Below are 16,467 nucleotides of genomic sequence, written 5' to 3'. Positions count from 1 at the left end.
CTTGCCTGAATTCTGTGCATTGATCAAGATTTCAGGCCTAATTCAGTAAGGATAGCAAATTCTGCTAACTAGCAGACTTTGCTATCCTTTTCCTAGCATGCTGGGGGCTTCCTATCGCTGGGCAAAGCTGCCCAACATGCTGACCAGTGCCTCCCCCCTTCATGAAGCAGAAATTGCGATTGCCTCGCAATTTCTGCTTCATCGTAGAAATTAGTGAGGCTCCAGCCGAAGCAGCTTAGCTGCGCCTGCAGGAGCCCCGCCGCTGTGTTCACGATCACGGCAGCTGCAAGTGACATCATGCAGTCGCTATGATCACGCCCCTGACACGCCCCCATTTGGCCGCCTCCTGTTCGTGCCGCCCCATCCCCACAATGCTGCGTCTTCTCCCTGGAAATGGAGCATTGCCCGCCCCCCTGCTCCCCCCCGTGACTGCCTCTGACCACCTCTGACAGTCACGCCTCTGTCTGATTGCTGGGATGCAAACAAACTGTTTTTTCGAGAGGGAGGAGGGCTTCCATCTTCATAAGAAGGTGAATCAACAGTCGTGAACATAGGCCAAGGTGTTAGCATTTCCTTGCCACTTAGTGTCGTGTTTTTTACATTTCTCACCAGTTAATTTCTTTTCTTTTTTTTTTTTTGGTTATTCATTTTTGCTTCTTAGATTTTACATGCCTTCTGTGACATTGGACATCAGCCTTAGCAGACAATGTTCATAGAATTGCATCGTCAATGTCAGGACTGGTGGCAGCAGCTTCAGCACTAGTACTAGAAAGGGGTTCCTGAGCTTTCACTATTTTTTCCTCCTTTTCACAGGACAGCGCCCCTTCATTATTACAGCACACAGAACAGTGCCCCTTTATTTTTACAGCATCCCTGTATTTTTACAGCATACAGGACAGGGCCACAGTATTTCTTTATTTTTACAGCACCCGACAGGACCACAGCGCTCCTTTATTTTTACAGCACCCCTGTATTTTTAGAGCATACAGGACAGGCCCACAGCATTCCTTTATTTTTACAACACACCTATATTTTTACAGCATAGAGGACAGGGCCACAGCGTTCCTTTATTTTTACAGCACCCAAAAGGGCCACAGCGTTCCTTGATTTTTACAGCACCCCTGTATTTTTACAGCATACAGGACAGGGTCACAGTTTTCCTTTATTTTTACAGCACCCCTGTATCTGTACAGCATACAGGAAAGGGCCACAGCATTCCTTTATTTTTACAGTACCACTGTATTTTTACAGCATACAGGAGAGGGCTACAGCATTCCTTTATGTTTACAGCACCCAACAGGGCCACAGCATTCCTTTATTTTTATAGCACCCCAACAGGGCCACAGTGTTCCTTTATTTTTACGGCACACCTGTATTTTTACAGCATACAGGACAGGGCCACAGCATTCCTTTATTTTTACAGCACCCGAAAGGGCTACAACAGTCCTTTATTTTTACAGCACGCGACAGGGCCACAGTTTTCCTTTATTTTTATAGCACCTGGCAGGGCCACAGTGTTTCTTTATTTTTACAGCACCCAACAGCACCAAAGCGTTATTTTATTTTTACAGCACCCGACAGGGCCACAGTGTTCCTTTATTTTTACAGCACCCCTAAATGTTTACAGCACACAGGAGAGTGCCCCTTTATTTTTACAGCACATAGGACAGTGCCCCTTTATTTTTAAAGCACACAGGACAGCGCCCCTTTATTTTTACAGCACACAGGACAGTGCTCCTTTATTTTTATAGCACACAGGACTGTGCCCCCTTTTTTTACAGCACACAGGACAGTGCCCCTTTATTTTTACAGCACAGGACAGCTTTCCTGTACAGCACAGGATAGCACATGACAGCAACACCCCTGTACAGCACCCCAAACAGCACAGAACACCCCAGACAGCACCCTAACAGCACTGGAAACCAAAGGACAGCACCCCTGTAGAACATTCCTAACACCACACAAGGACAGCACCACTAAAGAGCACACACTGACCCCACCTAACGTCACCACGCCTGTCTCCCTCACTCTCCAAGTCTTGAGTGAAAATGATGGCGACATGTGGCTCCAGCGGCGTTTTAAGAGAGGAGGAAGCCCGGGTGCAGCCTCCTCCATACGGGCCCCCTCCTCTATGCCGGCAGTGGGGAGAGTCTGAGCACTAGAGTGCTCAGACTCTACTGCGCATGCTCAGATTCCCGGGAAAATGGGGTGGCGGCCATTTTCCCTGAGATTTCTCTACTGCGCATGCGCAGAACTCCGTGAAAATGGCCACTGGGCCATTTTCACAGAGTTTTAACACCGCCATGGATGTCACTGCGGGACTCTGGAGGGGTGAGTATTCACAAAATGGGTGCAGCATGTGCGGTGGGGGCCCCCTCTGGACTCAGGGGCCCATGTGCACCGCACACACTGCACCCATTATAGAAACACCAGTGTGTGGCTCCTTATATGAAATCCAAAACCTGTGAGATCCGACAGCTGAATGATGACGTTTTGCCTTGTTCTGGGATCAGAGTCTGGAGGGAAGTCCCGAGCCAGACTCGGATCTGGGCTCGCATCCTGAAGTCTCCGAGATCCGAACCTGCTCATCACTAATATAGAGTGGCTGTAGTTGCGGGTGGCCATATAATATAAGTTTGATTTAATATTTTATGCTGTTGTGAGTATCACTTCAACTAATGCAGAGGTTTGTGCAAGTACAAGCTGAATCCAGTGTGGCCCAGCATCATCAATATTATGCTAGGAGCAAGAGATACGTCTGGAACAGGTTTCCCTTCCCCAAGCACGTAACTCACTTGTAGCATTAGCTACATACCCACAACACTCCCATGACACTAGAACAAGCCAGGGTGGTTACATGCAACCACTTTGCCACCGCCCAGTTCACACCCATAAATGCCTTATTTCACAGAAAGCCAAGTTGCTCTTGAGTTGGAGAAACATAGGTAAAAATGTTTAAATGCACTTCTGCACTGCGCAGAAGTGCATTTACACTTATAGCATTTGTGTAGAGCAGAGGTTCCCAAACTGTGTGCCGTGGCTCCCTGGGGTGCCTCGGGACACTTGCAAGGGTGCCCTGGGTTGGTGGTCCGGGTCCAATTCAAATTATTCATGGTCAATATAACAGGTAAAACCAGTGCTGGTGGCTGCCAGTCATAAAATATGTGACCAAACAGAAGCAAATCTTGTCCCTCACCACACAACTGACCCTAAGGATGACATATAAACGCGATCTACTTAATGTAATATTTCTTTCTAGATTTCTCAATAAGAAATTTTTGCCTAGGGGTGCCGTGAAAAAAATTCTGATATTGTAGGGCGCCGTGATTCAAAAAAGTTTGGAAACCACTGGTGTAGAGAGATCTGTGTGACTCAGAATTAGGCCCTTGTAATATGTAGTGTCTACCATATTTATCAAACCTCTCAAACAAGAATCAGAATGATGTGTGCCAGCCATGAAAATAATCACTAGTTGATTGGTAAAATAACTTACTGCAAGGTAAATGTCATGCATTTAGATGGTGATAATTGAGAATGAGGATGATGTCACTCTAACATTGCTCAGAAGCTTAATTATCTTGTACTATTGCACTGCACTTAATGATAATAATTACTCACACAGTGACATACAATTTAGGACAATCTTCTTTTCTAACTTCACATATAAAACTAATGCCATCACGAGCTAATGCTTAATCCAGGATTTATCTTTGAATATATATCTAAAAGAAAATCATTTTAAACATTGCAATGTAAGTAAAAGTGAAGCCCACACATACTGTAGTTGAAAACTGTTCTTAATTCATAGGAATAGTCGCATTTATAAAAGATTTGGAAAATGACACTATAGAAATATGCCTGTTTCTAGGACTAACTGACTTGGGTTATTTAAAATACAATCATCAGTGCACTTATAATTCAAGTTATATAAGTAAAGACATTATACCCTTGCTCACATAGGGACCTATTTATCACCATCTGCATCCAGGATTTGGATGACAGGTGATAAAATCACCCAAACTCGCACTGCGGTAATTGATTACATCGCAGGGATGTATCAATTATCGCATGCAGGGACAGAGCTTGCGGTCAAGCTATGTCCCTGCGATGACACTCCGCAGCATCATCGGGGTATTTTTTGTAAAAAATACCCCGATGTCCTGCTGTGCATGCGCCGCACCCGCCGACATCACCCGGTCGCCCCCCCCCCCCCCCCCTCCCGTCGCGACTACCACCACGTGACGTAAACCTTCCCCAGCAGGATAATATACTCACCTGTCCAGGGAGCCAGTCCACGCTGCTTCAGGAGGCTGCCGGGCGCCAGGTCCTTCTCCTGTGCTGTGACCCCCAGTGCTGTAAAGTGCGCTGCCATTTTGCAGCATTGCTTTACTGCACTGGGGTCACATTGCAGCATATGGGGACCGGGCGCCCAGCAGCGCTCACCGGAGCAGTGGACACCGGCTCCCTGGACAGATGAGTGTTTTTTTTTCCTCTTTTTTTTAATTTTTACACTGTGATCAGCTCGGGCACACATAGCTGATCACTGAAGGTGGGTCCCGCTCAGCTGTCTCTGCCAGGGGCAGAAAAAGCTGGGCAAAGGGGTGCTTATCACAGTGCTGGCCTGTGAACTCACCAGCCTGAGCTGGCGAGATTATCACGGGGCACACTGCACTATTTTTTCACATTTTTTTTATAATAAATTTGGCCACATCACATTTCCCATTATAAGTATGGGGAATGCGATGTGGCTTACTAAAAAAAAGTGATTGAAAGGGTTTGGAGCAGTTTTTCATGAAAACTGCTCCAAATGCCCTTTAATACATTCAGATGATACTAAAATAATGTGAAAAGGGTGTGAAAACACCCTTTTTCACATTATTTTAGTAAAAATAATGTTAATAAATTATTACCAGTTATTTATATAGCGCACACATATTCTGCAGCACTTTACAGAGAATATTTGGCCATTCACATCAGTCCCTGCCCCAGTGGAGCTTACAATCTATATTCCCTACCACATGTACACGCATACACATTCATATTAGGGTTAATTTTTGTTGGGATCCAATTGACCTACCAGTATATTTTTGGATTGTGGGAGGAAACTGGAGTACCTGGAGAAAACCCACTCAAGTACGGGGAGAATATACAAACTCTGCACAGGTAGAGCCATGGTAGGAATCAAACCCATGACCTCAGAGCTTTCAGACAGTAATGCTAACCATTACACCATCCGTACTGCTCCTGGGAGGTGTATTTATTAACATTATGTTTACTAAAAAAATGTGAAAAAGGGTGTTTTCTAGAGATGAGCGGGTTCGGTTCCTCGGAATCCGAACCCGCCCGAACTTCAGCTTTTTTTACACGGATCCGAGCGACTCGGATCTTCCCGCCTTGCTCGGTTAACCCGAGCGCGCCCGAACGTCATCATGACGCTGTCGGATTCTCGCGAGGCTCGGATTCTATCGCGAGACTCGGATTCTATATAAGGAGCCGCGCGTCGCCGCCATTTTACACGTGCATTGAGATTGATAGTGAGAGGACGTGGCTGGCGTCCTCTCCGTTTAGAGAAGAAATAGATAGGAGAGTGAGAGTGAGACAGTGACACTTCATTTACTGGAGCTTAGGAGGAGTACTCAGACAGAGAGTGCAGAATTTTGCTGATAGTATTAGTTAGTTATACTAGTGACAGAGTGAGACAGTGACACTTCATTTACTGGAGCTTAGGAGGAGTACTCAGACAGAGAGTGCAGAATTTTGCTGATAGTATTAGTTAGTTATACTAGTGACTGACCAGTGACCACCAGTGCAGTTTTATATTATTTAATATAATCCGTTCTCTGCCTGAAAAAACGATACACAGTGACTCAGTCACATACCATATCTGTGCTCAGCCCAGTGTGCTGCTGCATCATCTATGTATAATATCTGACTGTGCTCACACAGCTTAATTGTGGGGGAGACTGGGGAGCAGTTAGGTTATAGCAGGAGCCAGGAGTACATATTAAAAAATTAAACAGTGCACACTTTTTTTCTGCAGGAGTGCCACTGCCAGTGTGACTGACCAGTGACCTGACCACCATAGTATACTATATTGTATTGTGAATGTCTGCCTGTAAAAGTTAAACACACGTCGTGTGACTTGTGTGGTGTTTTTTTATTCTATAAAATAAAAAACTCATTCTGCTGACAGACAGTGTCCAGCAGGTCCGTCATTATATAATATATACCTGTCCGGCTGCAGTAGTGATATATATATATTTTTTATATCATTATTTATCATCCAGTCGCAGCAGACACAGTACGGTAGTTCACGGCTGTAGCTACCTCTGTGTCGGCACTCGGCAGTCCGTCCATAATTGTATACCACCTACCCGTGGTTTTTTTTTTCTTTCTTCTTTATACATACTACATCTCATTATCAACCAGTCTATATTAGCAGCAGACACAGTACGGTAGTCCACGGCTGTAGCTACCTCTGTGTCGGCACTCGGCAGTCCGTCCATAATTGTATACCACCTACCCGTGGTTTTTTTTTTCTTTCTTCTTTATACATACTACATCTCATTATCATCCAGTCTATATTAGCAGCAGACACAGTACAGTACGGTAGTCCACGGCAGTAGCTACCTCTGTGTCGGCACTCGGCAGTCCGTCCATAATTGTATACCACCTACCCGTGGTTTTTTTTTCTTTCTTCTTTATACATACTACATCTCATTATCAACCAGTCTATATTAGCAGCAGACACAGTACGGTAGTCCACGGCTGTAGCTACCTCTGTGTCGGCACTCGGCAGTCCATCCATAATTGTATACCACCTACCCGTGTTTTTTTTTTCTTTCTTCTTTATACATACTACATCTCATTATTATCCAGTCTATATTAGCAGCAGACACAGTACAGTACGGTAGTCCACGGCTGTAGCTACCTCTGTGTCGGCACTCGGCAGTCCATCCATAATTGTATACCACCTACCCGTGGTTTTTTTTTTCTTTCTTCTTTATACATACTACATCTCATTATCATCCAGTCTATATTAGCAGCAGACACAGTACAGTACGGTAGTCCACGGCTGTAGCTACCTCTGTGTCGGCACTCGGCAGTCCATCCATAATTGTATACCACCTACCCGTGGTTTTTTTTTCTTTCTTCTTTATACATACTACATCTCATTATCATCCAGTCTATATTAGCAGCAGACACAGTACAGTACAATAGTCCACGGCTGTAGCTACCTCTGTGTCGGCACTCGGCAGTCCGTCCATAATTGTATACCACCTACCCGTGGTTTTTTTTTCTTTCTTCTTTATACATACTACATCTCATTATCATCCAGTCTATATTAGCAGCAGAAACAGTACAGTACGGTAGTCCACGGCTGTAGCTACCTCTGTGTCGGCACTCGGCAGTCCGTCCATAATTGTATACCACCTACCCGTGGTTTTTTTTTCTTTCTTCTTTATACATACTACATCTCATTATCAACCAGTCTATATTAGCAGCAGACACAGTACGGTAGTCCACGGCTGTAGCTACCTCTGTGTCGGCACTCGGCAGTCCATCCATAATTGTATACCACCTACCCGTGGTTTTTTTTCTTTCTTCTTTATACATACATACTACATCTCATTATCATCCAGTCTATATTAGCAGCAGACACAGTACAGTACAATAGTCCACGGCTGTAGCTACCTCTGTGTCGGCACTCGGCAGTCCATCCATAATTGTATACTAGTATCCATCCATCTCCATTGTTTACCTGAGGTGCCTTTTAGTTGTGCCTATTAAAATATGGAGAACAAAAATGTTGAGGTTCCAAAATTAGGGAAAGATCAAGATCCACTTCCACCTCGTGCTGAAGCTGCTGCCACTAGTCATGGCCGAGACGATGAAATGCCAGCAACGTCGTCTGCCAAGGCCGATGCCCAATGTCATAGTACAGAGCATGTCAAATCCAAAACACCAAATATCAGTAAAAAAAGGACTCCAAAACCTAAAATAAAATTGTCGGAGGAGAAGCGTAAACTTGCCAATATGCCATTTACCACACGGAGTGGCAAGGAACGGCTGAGGCCCTGGCCTATGTTCATGGCTAGTGGTTCAGCTTCACATGAGGATGGAAGCACTCAGCCTCTCGCTAGAAAACTGAAAAGACTCAAGCTGGCAAAAGCACCGCAAAGAACTGTGCGTTCTTCGAAATCCCAAATCCACAAGGAGAGTCCAATTGTGTCGGTTGCGATGCCTGACCTTCCCAACACTGGACGTGAAGAGCATGCGCCTTCCACCATTTGCACGCCCCCTGCAAGTGCTGGAAGGAGCACCCGCAGTCCAGTTCCTGATAGTCAGATTGAAGATGTCAGTGTTGAAGTACACCAGGATGAGGAGGATATGGGTGTTGCTGGCGCTGGGGAGGAAATTGACCAGGAGGATTCTGATGGTGAGGTGGTTTGTTTAAGTCAGGCACCCGGGGAGACACCTGTTGTCCGTGGGAGGAATATGGCCACTGACATGCCTGGTGAAAATACAAAAAAAATCAGCTCTTCGGTGTGGAAGTATTTCAACAGAAATGCGGACAACAGGTGTCAAGCCGTGTGTTGCCTTTGTCAAGCTGTAATAAGTAGGGGTAAGGACGTTAACCACCTCGGAACATCCTCCCTTATACGTCACCTGCAGCGCATTCATAATAAGTCAGTGACAAGTTCAAAAACTTAGGGCGACAGCGGAAGCAGTCCACTGACCAGTAAATCCCTTCCTCTTGTAACCAAGCTCACGCAAACCACCCCACCAACTCCCTCAGTGTCAATTTCCTCCTTCCCCAGGAATGCCAATAGTCCTGCAGGCCATGTCACTGGCAATTCTGACGAGTCCTCTACTGCCTGGGATTCCTCCGATGCATCCTTGCGTGTAACGCCTACTGCTGCTGGCGCTGCTGTTGTTGCTGCTGGGAGTCGATGGTCATCCCAGAGGGGAAGTCGTAAGCCCACTTGTACTACTTCCAGTAAGCAATTGACTGTTCAACAGTCCTTTGCGAGGAAGATGAAATATCACAGCAGTCATCCTGCTGCAAAGCGGATAACTGAGGCCTTGACAACTATGTTGGTGTTAGACGTGCGTCCGGTATCCGCCGTTAGTTCACAGGGAACTAGACAATTTATTGAGGCAGTGTGCCCCCGTTACCAAATACCATCTAGGTTCCACTTCTCTAGGCAGGCGATACCGAGAATGTACACGGACGTCAGAAAAAGACTCACCAGTGTCCTAAAAAATGCAGTTGTACCCAATGTCCACTTAACCACGGACATGTGGACAAGTGGAGCAGGGCAGGGTCAGGACTATATGACTTTGACAGCCCACTGGGTAGATGTATGGACTCCCGCCACAAGAACAGCAGCGGCGACACCAGTAGCAGCATCTCGCAAACGCCAACTCTTTCCTAGGCAGGCTACGCTTTGTATCACCGCTTTCCAGAATACGCACACAGCTGAAAACCTCTTACGGCAACTGAGGAAGATCATCGCGGAATGGCTTACCCCAATTGGACTCTCCTGTGGATTTGTGGCATCGGACAACGCCAGCAATATTGTGTGTGCATTAAATATGGGCAAATTCCAGCACGTCCCATGTTTTGCACATACCTTGAATTTGGTGGTGCAGACTTTTTAAAAAAACGACAGGGGCGTGCAAGAGATGCTGTCGGTGGCCAGAAGAATTGCGGGACACTTTCGGCGTACAGGCACCACGTACAGAAGACTGGAGCACCACCAAAAACTACTGAACCTGCCCTGCCATCATCTGAAGCAAGAAGTGGTAACGAGGTGGAATTCAACCCTCTATATGCTTCAGAGGTTGGAGGAGCAGCAAAAGGCCATTCAAGCCTATACAATAGAGCACGATATAGGAGGTGGAATGCACCTGTCTCAAGCGCAGTGGAGAATGATTTCAACGTTGTGCAAGGTTCTGATGCCCTTTGAACTTGCCACACGTGAAGTCAGTTCAGACACTGCCAGCCTGAGTCAGGTCATTCCCCTCATCAGGCTTTTGCAGAAGAAGCTGGAGACATTGAAGGAGGAGCTAACACGGAGCGATTCCGCTAGGCATGTGGGACTTGTGGATGGAGCCCTTAATTCGCTTAACAAGGATTCACGGGTGGTCAATCTGTTGAAATCAGAGCACTACATTTTGGCCACCGTGCTCGATCCTAGATTTAAAGCCTACCTTGGATCTCTCTTTCCGGCAGACACAAGTCTGCTGGGGTTAAAAGACCTGCTGGTGAGAAAATTGTCAAGTCAAGCGGAACGCGACCTGTCAACATCTCCTCCTTCACATTCTCCCGCAACTGGGGGTGCGAGGAAAAGGCTCAGAATTCCGAGCCCACCCGCTGGCGGTGATGCAGGGCAGTCTGGAGCGACTGCTGATGCTGACATCTGGTCCGGACTGAAGGACCTGACAACGATTACGGACATGTCGTCTACTGTCACTGCATATGATTCTCTCAACATTGAAAGAATGGTGGAGGATTATATGAGTGACCGCATCCAAGTAGGCACGTCACACATTCCGTACTTATACTGGCAGGAAAAAGAGGCAATTTGGAGGCCCTTGCACAAACTGGCTTTATTCTACCTAAGTTGCCCTCCCACAAGTGTGTACTCCGAAAGAGTGTTTAGTGCCGCCGCTCACCTTGTCAGCAATCGGCGTACGAGGTTACATCCAGAAAATGTGGAGAAGATGATGTTCATTAAAATGAATTATAATCAATTCCTTCGCGGAGACATTGACCAGCAGCAATTGCCTCCACAAAGTACACAGGGAGCTGAGATGGTGGATTCCAGTGGGGACGAATTGATAATCTGTGAGGAGGGGGATGTACATGGTGATATATCGGAGGATGATGATGAGGTGGACATCTTGCCTCTGTAGAGCCAGTTTGTGCAAGGAGAGATTAATTGCTTCTTTTTTGGGGGGGGTCCAAACCAACCCGTCATATCAGTCACAGTCGTGTGGCAGACCCTGTCACTGAAATGATGGGTTGGTTAAAGTGTGCATGTCCTGTTTGTACAACATAAGGGTGGGTGGGAGGGCCCAAGGACAATTCCATCTTGCACCTCTTTTTTCTTTTATTTTTCTTTGCGTCATGTGCTGTTTGGGGAGGGTTTTTTGGAAGGGCCATCCTGCGTGACACTGCAGTGCCACTCCTAGATGGGCCCGGTGTTTGTGTCGGCCACTAGGGTCGCTTATCTTACTCACACAGTCAGCTACCTCATTGCGCCTCTTTTTTTCTTTGCGTCATGTGCTGTTTGGGGAGGGTTTTTTGGAAGGGCCATCCTGCGTGACACTGCAGTGCCACTCCTAGATGGGCCCGGTGTTTGTGTCGGCCACTAGGGTCGCTTATCTTACTCACACAGTCAGCTACCTCATTGCGCCTCTTTTTTTCTTTGCGTCATGTGCTGTTTGGGGAGGGTTTTTTGGAAGGGCCATCCTGCGTGACACTGCAGTGCCACTCCTAGATGGGCCCGGTGTTTGTGTCGGCCACTAGGGTCGCTTATCTTACTCACACAGTCAGCTACCTCATTGCGCCTCTTTTTTTCTTTGCGTCATGTGCTGTTTGGGGAGGGTTTTTTGGAAGGGCCATCCTGCGTGACACTGCAGTGCCACTCCTAGATGGGCCCGGTGTTTGTGTCGGCCACTAGGGTCGCTTATCTTACTCACACAGTCAGCTACCTCATTGCGCCTCTTTTTTTCTTTGCGTCATGTGCTGTTTGGGGAGGGTTTTTTGGAAGGGCCATCCTGCGTGACACTGCAGCGCCACTCCTAGATGGGCCCGGTGTTTGTGTCGGCCACTAGGGTCGCTTATCTTACTCACACAGTCAGCTACCTCATTGCGCCTCTTTTTTTCTTTGCGTCATGTGCTTTTTGGGTAGGGTTTTTTGGAAGGGCCATCCTGCGTGACACTGCAGTGCCACTCCTAGATGGGCCCGGTGTTTGTGTCGGCCACTAGGGTCGCTTATCTTACTCACACAGTCAGCTACCTCATTGCGCCTCTTTTTTTCTTTGCGTCATGTGCTGTTTGGGGAGGGTTTTTTGGAAGGGCCATCCTGCGTGACACTGCAGTGCCACTCCTAGATGGGCCCGGTGTTTGTGTCGGCCACTAGGGTCGCTTATCTTACTCACACAGTCAGCTACCTCATTGCGCCTCTTTTTTTCTTTGCGTCATGTGCTGTTTGGGGAGGGTTTTTTGGAAGGGCCATCCTGCGTGACACTGCAGTGCCACTCCTAGATGTGCCCGGTGTTTGTGTCGGCCACTAGGGTCGCTTATCTTACTCACACAGTCAGCTACCTCATTGCGCCTCTTTTTTTCTTTGCGTCATGTGCTGTTTGGGGAGGGTTTTTTGGAAGGGCCATCCTGCGTGACACTGCAGTGCCACTCCTAGATGGGCCCGGTGTTTGTGTCGGCCACTAGGGTCGCTTATCTTACTCACACAGTCAGCTACCTCATTGCGCCTCTTTTTTTCTTTGCGTCATGTGCTGTTTGGGGAGGGTTTTTTGGAAGGGCCATCCTGCGTGACACTGCAGTGCCACTCCTAGATGGGCCCGGTGTTTGTGTCGGCCACTAGGGTCGCTTATCTTACTCACACAGTCAGCTACCTCATTGCGCCTCTTTTTTTCTTTGCGTCATGTGCTGTTTGGGGAGGGTTTTTTGGAAGGGCCATCCTGCGTGACACTGCAGTGCCACTCCTAGATGGGCCCGGTGTTTGTGTCGGCCACTAGGGTCGCTTATCTTACTCACACAGTCAGCTACCTCATTGCGCCTCTTTTTTTCTTTGCGTCATGTGCTGTTTGGGGAGGGTTTTTTGGAAGGGCCATCCTGCGTGACACTGCAGTGCCACTCCTAGATGGGCCCGGTGTTTGTGTCGGCCACTAGGGTCGCTTATCTTACTCACACAGTCAGCTACCTCATTGCGCCTCTTTTTTTCTTTGCGTCATGTGCTGTTTGGGGAGGGTTTTTTGGAAGGGCCATCCTGCGTGACACTGCAGTGCCACTCCTAGATGGGCCCGGTGTTTGTGTCGGCCACTAGGGTCGCTTATCTTACTCACACAGTCAGCTACCTCATTGCGCCTCTTTTTTTCTTTGCGTCATGTGCTGTTTGGGGAGGGTTTTTTGGAAGGGCCATCCTGCGTGACACTGCAGTGCCACTCCTAGATGGGCCCGGTGTTTGTGTCGGCCACTAGGGTCGCTTATCTTACTCACACAGTCAGCTACCTCATTGCGCCTCTTTTTTTCTTTGCGTCATGTGCTGTTTGGGGAGGGTTTTTTGGAAGGGCCATCCTGCGTGACACTGAAGTGCCACTCCTAGATGGGCCCGGTGTTTGTGTCGGCCACTAGGGTCGCTTATCTTACTCACACAGCGACCTCGGTGCAAATTTTAGGACTAAAAATAATATTGTGAGGTGTGAGGTATTCAGAATAGACTGAAAATGAGTGGAAATTATGGTTTTTGAGGTTAATAATACTTTGGGATCAAAATGACCCCCAAATTCTATGATTTAAGCTGTTTTTTAGGGTTTTTTGAAAAAAACACCCGAATCCAAAACACACCCGAATCCGACAAAAAAAATTTGGTGAGGTTTTGCCAAAACGCGGTCGAACCCAAAACACGGCCGCGGAACCGAACCCAAAACCAAAACACAAAACCCGAAAAATTTCCGGCGCTCATCTCTAGTGTTTTCACACCCTTTTCACATTATTTTAGTATCACTCCAAAGTATCAAAAGGCATTTGGAGCAGTTTTCATGGCTGGTTTACACTTCCCCAGCAGTTGCTATTGTCTGCAGCCGCTGGGTGGGGGAGTCCTGCTGTGCTGACCGTTCAGCAATGATCGGCAGCACGGCAAACACTGGGGGAGGGTGCAGGGAATGCAGTGGGACCTTCCAATAACTCTGAGAGCAGGAGATGCGACCATGTCAGGAAAATGGTTTAAACAAACAAAAAAATGTAAAACGAAAGAAACAAAACATAGTTACCTGTCTTAGGAGCTGTTGATCGGTGCTCCGGTGCAGGGTACCGGGCATCGGGTTCTCCATGTGCTGCTCTGTGCCTTCCCGGTGCAGTAAAGTGACACTGCAAAATGGCAGCTCACTTTACAGCACCGGGGGTCACAGCAGTACACAGGATCCCCTGGACTGGGGAGTATATTTACCATGTGGGGGAAGGGGGTTCGCGGCGCGTGCGGGGTAGTTGTGATGGGGGTTTTTGACCCGGCAGCAAAGTAGCAGCGATGTCGGTGGTTGCGGCGCATGGACAGCAGGACATCAGGGTATTTTTACTGAAAAATACCCCGATGATGCTTCAGATTGTCATTGCAGGGACAGAGCTTGCTCGCAAGCTCTGTCCCTGCTTGCAACAATTGTTACATCCATGCGATGTAATCAATTATTGCACTGCGGATTCAGGCAATTTTATCACACCACATCAGCATCCTTGGATGCGGATGTTGATAAATAGGCATCTAAATAATTAATGTTGTCAGTATATACTTCAGGGTCTGTTTCTATGAAACTGTTTGTGAGGTGCTTATATTTACTACACGTGGGAGAGGGGCGGGGTTTGAGAGTTAAACCATATTTCAATAAAGTGTATAGTAATAAACACGAATATCCCATGTGGCGCAGACTGCTAGAAAAATGCTACTACAGTATTAGTGATGCATATGGCTGCATACACACTATGAGATATTGCATACAATATTGCTGATATTGTATGATTGCAAACAATATCGCATAGTGTGTACACACGATTTGTTGCATTTGACATCCAACATCTGACCTGCATGCAGTCTTAATAGTGTAATATTGTGAGCTTTTTTGTAGTGTGTACATACAACCATACGATTTTAGGGTGTTGACGTCAGCCTGGACCCTTCTTCTCTTCCTTGTGCTTGTGCCCCTTAACCACTTGCCTGGCATGGTCTAAGCAAATGTGACCATACCAGCAAGTGTCCTATTTGACCAGTCAGATAAAGAGAGTGTTTGCAGTGGCGTGGAAGAGAAACTTCCCTCCGTTGCAGCCCTCAAATGGACCGGAAGGTCCCTCTGCCTCCCTGCACCCTCCCCCAGTGTTTGCCGTGCTGCCGATAACTGCTGATTGGTCAGCACTGCAGGACGCCCCAACCAGCGGCTGCAGACAATTGCAACTGCTGGGGAAGTGTAAATGAACCCTCCCAAGCCACCCTTGTGTACCTGATGGCTGTCCTGGCTTTCAAAATGAAAGCTGCGATGGTTGCGATGTTTCAGCTGATCACAGTGTTCCGTTGTTGGTGACCGATGTTCCAATGTTTTGTAAAAAAGTTTTTTTCAAATATAACTTTATTTATTCATTTTTTACTAAAATAATTTTCAGTAAGGTTAAATACACATTCTACAACTAATTCACTCATTAAAAAACATTTTCTGAGCAGCTTTTCGTAAAATAAATAATCAGTTAAGTGGTTAAACAACTTCAGCCCCATAAGATATAATTTCATCTATTCTTATTGTTTCATCATATAGTGTGCATGCCTGATGTTGTATGTTGGGAAATTGTATACAACAGCTTCAAACATACAGATGTGTCCTCACAAACTGTGGCACAAGTCTCACCAAATACCTCCTCTCAGCCCAACAGCAGTAGAAGTACTAGACTTGTAGGGGCGGGTGGTTTAAGAATACTGACCCCTCCCCTCTCTATTCATTACTCCTCCCACTTTCAACAAATATTGAAGAAATAAAACAAAAATATGCTCCAGACCCCCCTCCCCCCCTCAATAATAACAGAGAAAATGAGACCCACGACACTACAGGCTGGCCTTGCCAGGTAGGCTGATGGTAAAAAAAAAAAATAGAGACGTGCGGTGGACACTTTTCGGGTTTTGTGTTTTGTGTTTTTTTTTTTAAGAAGATTTTTATTGGTCGATTCACAGTAATACACCTAAACGGTGTGTTTCATAAGCATAGCAAACATTTTAGTACTAAGATGTACACAACTAGGAAATAACAGTAAGCAAGTGAGTAAATCTTTTTTTTTTTTTTTTTTTAAAGTGAGACAACAGAGATAGTGCGAGAAAGGGGAGAGTCCTCTAGGTCCTTGGTGTGGCCAACCAGCCCAGGGGAGTGAGAGAACGGGAAGAGTAGAGACAGGAAAAGGAAGGAACAAGATTGTGGGCAAAAGAGAAGGTAGAGAGAAGAGGAGGGGAGGTCCGAGCAGTGGGATCCGGGCAGCCAACATAAAAATAAGGGTGCGTAACTTAATCAGTTACCGAATGGGGAGGGGGCATTTTGAGAAGTGAGCCGGGGTGCCCAGATTTTATCGAACGCCCTGGCAGATTGTCTAATAAGACTAGTCATATATTCCATCTTATAAACATACCAAATGTAAGTGACAACGGAATGTAGGGACGGTGGGGATGGCAACCTCCAGGCCTTCGCTAT

Source organism: Pseudophryne corroboree, chromosome 1 (assembly GCF_028390025.1).
Source record: "Pseudophryne corroboree isolate aPseCor3 chromosome 1, aPseCor3.hap2, whole genome shotgun sequence".
Lineage (NCBI taxonomy): Eukaryota > Metazoa > Chordata > Amphibia > Anura > Myobatrachidae > Pseudophryne > Pseudophryne corroboree.
Note: the sequence above shows the minus strand (reverse complement) of the source record.